Here is an 8,791-nt window from a genome sequence, read left to right as displayed (position 1 = left end):
GAGAGCTGGAGGAGGAGGAGGACGAGGACGAGGAGGAGGAGGAGGAAGAGGAAGAGGAGGAGGGAACGTTGCCTACTCGAGCTGCAGTAGCGGAAGGCTCTTAGAGCTAGGGCCGGGAAGGCTTGTGACTGGTGCTGTCCACCTGGGCCGCTGGTCAGTTGCCGGGCGGGCCTCTCTCCCAGGGGCGGGATGAAATTAATCACCACTGTCAGGAGCTCAGAGGACACGCTGCTCCCGCTGCTGGAGCTGTCCGGGCTCTGAGCCTCCACTGTCGGGAGGGAAGGCTGGAGCCCAGGGAACCTCGCTCATCTTGGGGAACTGCTCAGCTCTGTCGGTTTCTCTTGCCACCGCTTTTGGAGGGGGAGAGGTTTGAACTTGGGCTTCTGGCGGAGTTTAGCCTTCCCCCCAGACGTCGCTGGTGAAGGTTCCAGCTCAAGGGGGATTGGAGATTGGTAAGTGCTACTGCTTTGAGAATGATTTTCTTCTCCCGTTCCTATGCCCGATGGGTTCGATTCTTCCTCCACTCCCAAAGCACCCCCAATCCTTAGTGATTGAAAGGGATGCAAGCTGCCCCTGAATTGGCAGTGGAAGAATGGGAAGCAGGCCTGACCCCCATGCCTATCTACTTTCTTACAATAAGTGAATGCCGGTCATTCGGTCGGAGAATTTAACTTTCTAACCAGGCTGTAAAGATAAAATGTTCACCAGGGCTAGATTTTCACAGTTAACATCTCTGTGTGCTATCGTCTTCTTACGACCATGAACTAAAGGATCCTGAGGGCACCCAATAAGCCTGTGTCTCTCTCTGTCACAAAGACTTCTGTTAGACTATGCCATGCCAGCAGAAAGAGAACTAATAACTGATTATTATTAACAGCACTAGCATTTTAAATGAAAGTTATTGTGCAATATTTTAGTTTTAGTAAACTATTTTACATGATCATACATTTTGAGTTAGAATTCCTTAATTTTTTGTTTTATTAATTTTTTTCAACTGACAAGCATTTTCTCTCTCTCACTTCTCTTCCCCCCCACCTCTGCAAAAATTTAAAAAAAAAATTTTTTTAATGCCAAACTCAATACTAGCAAAACAAATTGGACATTGGGCATGTCCAAAAATGTATATCTTAATCTTCATCTTGAGTCTATTTATTCTTTCTCTGTCAAGAGGTAAATAGCCTGTTTTATCATTGGTACACTGGGATCATGATAGATCATTGCATTAATCAGCATCTTTAAGTCTTCCAAAGTTGCTTATTTTTATAGGATTGTTGTTTTAATTGTTCTTCTGATTCTACTCCACTATGTATCAGTTATACAAGTCTTTCAAGGTTTCTCTGAAACCGTCTCCTTTCATCATTTCTTAAGATACAAATTCCAAATTTATATACCATAATTTGTTTAGCCATTCCCCTTTTGATGGTCAGCACCTTAAATTCCAGTTCTTTGTGTCCCTTTTTTCCCCCTATCTTTGATCTCTTTGGGGTCTAAATTTAGTGGTATCTCTCAGTCAAAGGGTATACAGTTCAGTATCTTTTGGGACATAATTCTAACATTATCTTCCAGAACGGCCAGATCAATTTACATCTCTGCTAACAGTGCGTTAAGGTACCTATTTTCCCACAGCTCCTTCAGTATTTTTCTTTTTGCTGTCATCATTCCCTATCTGATGGGTGGTGGGTGGAAACTCTGGGTTGTTTTAACTTGTGTTTCTCTAATTATGGAGATTTGGAGCATTTTTATATGACTGCCAATAACTTGGATTTCTTCCCTTGAAACTGCCTTATGTTCCCTTTTATCATCTGTTAGTGGGAGAATAAGCTCTTAGTTTTGCAACTTTGAATCAGTTACTTATAAATATCGGAAATGAGACCCTTATCAGAGAAAATTTGCTGAAAGTTAGTTACTGTTTCTTTTTTCTTCTAAGTTGCATTGGTTTTGTTTATGCACAAACTTATACATTTCATGTAATCCAAATTGTCTATTTTATCTTCTGTAATTTTCTCTATTCCTTGTTTGGTCCTTAACTCTTCTTCTGTCCATAGATCTGAAAAGTAATTTCTTCCTTCTGTCTCTAAGTTATTTGTGATAGAACGTTTGTAAAGCCTAAGTTATATATCTGTTTGTAATTTATCCTGCTATATGGTATGAGGTATTGGTTTAAACTTAATTTCTGTCAGATTGCTTTCCCGCCATCCCCAGAAATTTTTGTCCAATCAGGAGTCCTTCCTGTAATAGCTAGGTGGCACTTGACTCAGAGTCCAGAGGACCTGAATTCAAATCCAGCCTAAAACAATTATCAGCTGTGCAAATGTGGGTAGTTACTTAACCTGCCAGCCTCAATTTCTTCATCTTTACATTGAAGATAATGGTAGCACCTGCTTCAGAGGGTTGTAGTGAGAATTAAATGAGCTAATATTTGTAAAGTGCTTGGCAAACCTTAAAATTTTATATAAATGCTAGCTGTTATTATTATCTTTGGGCTTATTGAACACTAGGCTACTAGTTTTTTTGTTTGTTTCTGTATGTTGTATACCTAATCTGTTCTACTGATCAATCTCTATTTTTTAACTAGTACCAAATCTTTGCCTTCTGTCATCTCCCCTGCATTTACTGTGGGGAAAAGATGAATCTATACTTCAGTATAGTAAGTTATTATGTCCATTACATATTCTCTGACAAATTGCATGAGATTTTTGAAGATATTTTTTACAGCTAAATGCAAAAAAATAAATGAAGGAAAATTAATTAAATGAAATGAAGTGATTTACTTTTATGTAATCAGGGGTGTTCTTAACTTAGGATCTGTTAAATTGTTATTAAAATGTTTTGATAATTTGATTTCAGTACAATTAGTTTTCTCTGCAATCTTTTGTGTTTTATTTTCTGCATTTAAAAACATTACTCTGAGAAGGGGTTCATCGGCTTCACCAGATGTCCAAAGGTGTCCAGGACACAGGAAGAATGCCTGATGTAGACATTTTTTACCATAGCACTCAAGGGAGAGATGCAAAGGTTATACCCCAACCCAACCCAAAAAAGGGGCATGGAGAGTTCTTGAACAGATTTTTCTAGTGTAGATAATCTTTACTGAACTCTTGAATGATTATAGACCTCATCCAGAAGGTTCAGAAATGCTGGAGAAGAGCCTTTAAATTGGTGTTTTACTCTCCTGAGCAAATTCATAATGAGTACATTGGAGTTGAGATGTTAGAGGATGCTTAATCCAGCTCTGCATAGGCTTTCTTATCCTATGAGACTCATGTTCATGTCTTGTAAATCCTCTACAGAAAGTCTACTCAAACTGTTGGGGAGGAGGGGTCTTCTACTTCACTTGACAACACAAGAAAGCCAGGGGAGATGACCAGCCATCCATCAGTTACCCCTGGCTTCTAGATGCGTCTCTGATATCTGTTATGCTACTCTTGTACATTTCTTGGTGGCAACATACTACAATCATGGCCACCATGTGTCTCTGCATTGCCCTTTAGATTACCCATAATTTCAATTTTTCAGAGATTGTGGCATGATTCATAGCCATAATGCATCATTCGTAGACAGTGTTAACAAGATGGGCCTTCAGAAAAAAGCTACAGGTCATTATGAGAAATACACAATTTCCCCAAGCCAATCCATCTTATTCTTTTCATGATCAGTCAATTCATGAGGAGACCAGGTGAAGAAACTCTTCACCAATGCAAAATAGTAACTGTCCTGCAGCATGTAGTGTTGGAGTTCTGAGGACACACTGAGAGTTTTAAGTGATTTGCTTAGGGTCACACAGTCTATGTGTGTCCAGAGGCAGAATTTTCTGTCTCTGAGGCCTCTTTTCAATCTACTATGACAAATGGCTTCACCTGTTTTAAATGCAGAAATTATTATTTATTTCTTCTAACTAGAAGTAGGTTAAAAATTTCAATTTAATTAAAGAATATAACTTTCTGAACTTTATAAAAATAAAATCCTCGCATGTGGATTGAACAAACATTCATTCAACAAACATTTATTATTTTGGATAATTTGCATAAAGTGATTGTAGTGGTATCTATCTAGTCATGATATGACAGAATATTCTCAGCAGTGAGCCTTTAAAAATGTATATTCCTCTCTGTAGGATATTTATTTCCTAGTCTCAATTCTTTAAGGCTTGACTTTTTTAAAAGGATAAATGAAGGAATAACTTAATCTGTAAGAGATAGCTTTGGTCACACATAAATTGCCCCACAATAAAGACCAAGATAAATGTGTTTCATTTGTGTCTGATAATAGTCTTTAATCAACTTACCTTAAGGGTTATTTCCGAATAAAATCTGTACCTTTTGAAAGCTATGGGAACATTTGTTTCTATTTCTAGAAGGTGTCTTTTATTGCCATAAACTCTTCTACTAAGAGCTGAAATTTAAAAATGTACATGGAGAAAATATTTTTAATCTTGTAGCCAACAAGTTATATCCACTCTTCATGGACTGGAACAGAATTTATTGGGGCCATTTCTCCTAAGTCAACTTTCCACATCTGTTCATGGCAAATGGTTTCTGTTTACATACCATGTCTAGTCAACACATTTTTCTTCCATTAATGATAAGGAGCTAAAAATCATGCCCTCCTTTTTGACTTATACTTAGTTTCAGGGATCTTTCGATAGATCAATACGTAAGTTCAGCAGCCTTGATTGGTTTCTCTGTAAGAATGTCATAACTTCGGGGGTAATAAAGTAATAGTGCAAGTTACAAAGTGAGATTATAGAGAATCTACTTCCCTGAAAATCTTAAGAATAGAGTGAGCAGGGGCAGCTACATGGCACAGTAGATAGAGCACTGGCCCTAGATTCAGGAGGACATGAGTTTAAATCCAACCTCAGACACATAACACTTACTAACTGTGTGACCCTGGGCAAGTCACTTAACCCCCTTTGCCCAACCAAAAAACAACAACAACAACAAAAAAAAAAAACAAGAATAAAGTAAGCATCCATGTTTTAGGACAGGTTAGGTGCAGTACTGTCTAGAGAAATGAGAAAAATGAGGCTACTTTTCTAGCCAACAATTAGACCAAGGAAAATAAAGAAATGGATGTGACTGCTGGCCCTGAGTTGGGCATTTGTTCTCCAAGTGTGTAAAAAATAGGCAGAGAGCTCACTCTGTCTATCTAAAGTAAAGATTACTCCTTTAGGAGTATTAATTCAAATTGCTATTTAGAGAATTCCTACCAAGGGTCAGCTTCCATCATCAAGGGCCATTTAACACCTTCCCCAGCAGTCACAAGTTAAATATCATATAAACTTTATGCTAAGTAAGTAATGAATCCATAGGCACCAAACAATCCTGTCTCAAAAGACAAAGAAATATCTTCATCGTCATCATTATCATCATCATCATCATCATCATCATCATAGCTAGCCTTTATGTAGCATTTTAAGGTTGGCTGAGTGCTTTACAAATATTATCTCATCTGATACAACAACAACTCATTTTCCAAATTAGGAAACTGAAACAGACAGATGCTAAGTGACTTGTCCAGGGTCACATAGATAGTAAGTGTATCAGGCCAAATTTGAAACTCAGATCTTCCTGAGGGTCCATTACAGTGCCACCTTGCTTCCATAAGATAATCATAAGATATACCCATCACATAATATAATTGTATATTTATATTTGTTATTATATTTGTTTAAAATTACATTTTTATATTTCTATATATTATATTTCATAATTATATAAACTAAGAGAAAGTTAATATTAAGGGGGTAAGAGATGCTACTGAAGGAAGAAACCCTATATACTTTACTCTGTTAAATATAGAATCACAGAAGGCTGACTGGAATCAGAATGGACCTTCAATTAAGAGATTGATTTACAACTTCTTTTTATAGTTATCATGTGTAAAAAGGAAAGAAATTAAACTTTATGGACATATACTATACAGATTAACACTAATATGGTCTGTGTGCCGATGGGCACTTGTCTCATAGGTACATGAAGTATCCCCAAGGAAAGTGTGGAAATTCCACAATGCTGAGAGATAAACAAGGATGTAAACATTTTTTTGGTCACAATTTGTGCGCATGAAAGTCTGTTGCATTTACTGTGAACTCCATTAAGTGGATTTATAAAGTAGTCCTCACAAATGGACAAATGTCTTAAAAAGATTCCTGAAAAAGAATCCATAGATGGAAGACAATAGAATTTACTCATCTCCCTCTCCTAGCACGAGCTCTTTATCAGCCCCAGTATGAGTTGAAAACAGTAACAACCTAAGTAGATCTAACAAAAGCCTTTGAAATTATCGATTATTTGAAATATGGATTTGCTTCCACTCTTTAGAGTGAACCTGCCCCAAATGAGATATTAACTATCATTATTAGTAAGACATTTTAAAGCTAGGTTTTTTGCTCTTGTTAAAAATGGTATCGTCTATAAAGACTCATCTCCGTATGTCTGAAAAACTTGGAAACAATTTTATTTTTTTGTCTTTTTTTAAAAAATTTTATTAATTTATTTTTAATTTTCAACATTCACTTCCCTAAACTTTTAAGTGTTAAATTTTCTCTTCCTCCCCAAGATGGTATGCAATCTGATACAGGTTCTATGTGTACATTCCTATTAAATATGTTTTCACATTAGTGATGTATGCTTCGACCTGCATTCAAACTCCATAGTTCTTTCTTTGAATGTGGGTAGCATTTTCCATCATGAGATCTTTGGAGATGTCTTAGATCCTTGCATTACTGAGAAGGGCCAAGTCTACCAACATTAGTCATAGCATAATATGGCTGTTACTGTGTACAATGTTCTCCTGGTTCTGCTCACTTCACTTAGCACCAGTCCACGCAAGTCTTTTGGAAACAATTTTCTAACTTACTTGACTATATGCCAATGAGAATTTCAGTGGGTTTGAATCCTCTTGTTTAAAAAGCAGCAACATAAAAGTGCAGCACCTTTAGATCAAGGAGCATGTATGGATGAATGAAAAGACATTGGGTGCCCTAGTGATCAAAAGACAAAAGGGGGTTGAGGCCTGCCTTCAAGGAGGTTATAGTCCAATGTGAAGACCTCCTTGGGAAGGGAGTTTTTGTGCGGCACTCACAGGAAATTTGCAGCTGAATTCCAACAAAAACCTTTGCATACATACTTTGTGGATAGAATTATAACATGAGTAGATAAAGAGGTAGAGACGTACACACATAAATGCATATTTAGAAACGTTTATTAAGTACTTACTATGTGCCACCTGCTGAGATAGTACCCTCATGATGCAGTCCGTAGCTATGCTGGCCATGCAATCCTAAAGACCCCAATTCACATCCATTCTCAGATTCTTACTAGCTGTGTGACTCTGGGAAAGTCACTTAATCTTTCTCAGCTTTAGTTTCCTCATCTGTAAAATGAGCATAATAATAGTTCCCACCTCACCGAGTTGCAAAATACTATTTGTATAGTGATTAGCATGGTACCTTACATATTGTAGGCACTTAATAAGTGAGTATTCCTTCCCCCTTGTCCTTACTGTAAGTACAACTGATATACTCCTTCCATTAGAATCAGCATTTCTTGTGATGTGCCCTTTTCATCTATGACAGCTTAAAACCAACAGAACTTAGAACCAGACCTTTAAGTCACCGTATTAATCAAATTAATCAAGGGCAGCTCAGAGGCAGAGCTGATAGAATACCTGACCTAGAGTCAAGAAGACCTGAGTTCAAATCCAGCCTGGGCAAGTCACTCGACTCTATTTGCCTCAGTTTCCTCATCTACAAGATGAGTTGGAGAAGGGAATGGCAAAGCACTCCAATATCTTTGCCAAGAAGACCCCAAATGGGGTCTCAAACAGATGGACACAGCTGAACAACAATGAATCAAATATTTTTTAAAGCAAATTCAATTAAATTGCTCTTACTAAAAACATTATTGAAAATATTCTGGTGACAGAAAAAAGGATTTTTGCACCATTCATACATAGAATAAGTATTTTTATTTCATTTTTATCTCATCTTTATTCAATTTATATTTTGTACATGTGCATGCAATATGAGTGCATGTATATATTTATAAATAAATACATATTTGTGAATTGAAAGCAAGATAAAAGCTTGAGAATAGTTTCACCCAAGCAATCTGCTTTTAGCCTTCTCTGGCGGTAGAGGTGCTAAGGATCAAGGGCCATGTTCAGGGGAGCTTTCCAAAATGCCTGTGGCTCTGGGGCATTGAGGGGAGGGCACGATGAGGAAGTGGCTCATTCACCATTCAACGTCCAAGCCTTTTTTCTACTTCTCTGCCTCTCTTGAATTCTTCTTGTCTCTTCTCCTATTGCTACATCAGTCAGAAGTCACATCTTTCTACATGTAAGTATCATCAAAGCTTATCTGGCAAAGATGATGCATCGTGAGTAAATAAACCAAGTGTATCATGGTAAGAATTAGAATCAGATCAACCTTGCTAGGCTTATGGAGAAAGCAAAGTGAAACAACTCTTTATTAATTAAGAGTCTCATAACTAGCGTTATACCCATTCTCATTCGGGTGATGTGGGGGAGGGGCAACCCTGTTGCAGGCTGTGAATTTGGAGGGAGATGCGACTCCTCATTGACTGAGAGAATGATGAACAGGACAATGTGTCCCTGCCTAAGAGATTTAATTCATTTGGCTGCAGACTCTTTAAGAGATAATATCAAGGGAGATATCAAGAGAGTGAAGTATTTCACCCAGAGGAGGTTCACACTTAGCAGTCTAGTGTTGAAAGTGTTGAAAGTCAAGGGATATGTTTCCCATGAATGACCATTCTCTCCCCTCCTC

The 8,791-nt window shown here is 37.5% G+C and overlaps 1 protein-coding gene across 1 annotated transcript in view; it reads left to right on the top strand.

Annotated features, from left to right (window-relative positions):
• Positions 1–298: 298 nt before the first annotated feature.
• The window catches only part of LOC114032028 (protein Shroom3-like), a 96,381-nt gene continuing 87,888 nt past the window's right edge, over positions 299–8,791 (top strand). Inside the window, exon 1 of the mRNA XM_027847234.1 lies at positions 299–452. The gene's annotated coding sequence lies outside the window, so the exon portion shown is untranslated. The remainder of the gene's footprint in view (positions 453–8,791) is intronic.

Source organism: Vombatus ursinus, unplaced genomic scaffold (genome assembly GCF_900497805.2).
Source record: "Vombatus ursinus unplaced genomic scaffold, bare-nosed wombat genome assembly UNPS02015396.1, whole genome shotgun sequence".
NCBI lineage: Eukaryota > Metazoa > Chordata > Mammalia > Diprotodontia > Vombatidae > Vombatus > Vombatus ursinus.
The sequence above is the reverse complement of the archived record's forward strand: the minus strand, read 5'-3'. Positions and strand labels throughout refer to the sequence as shown.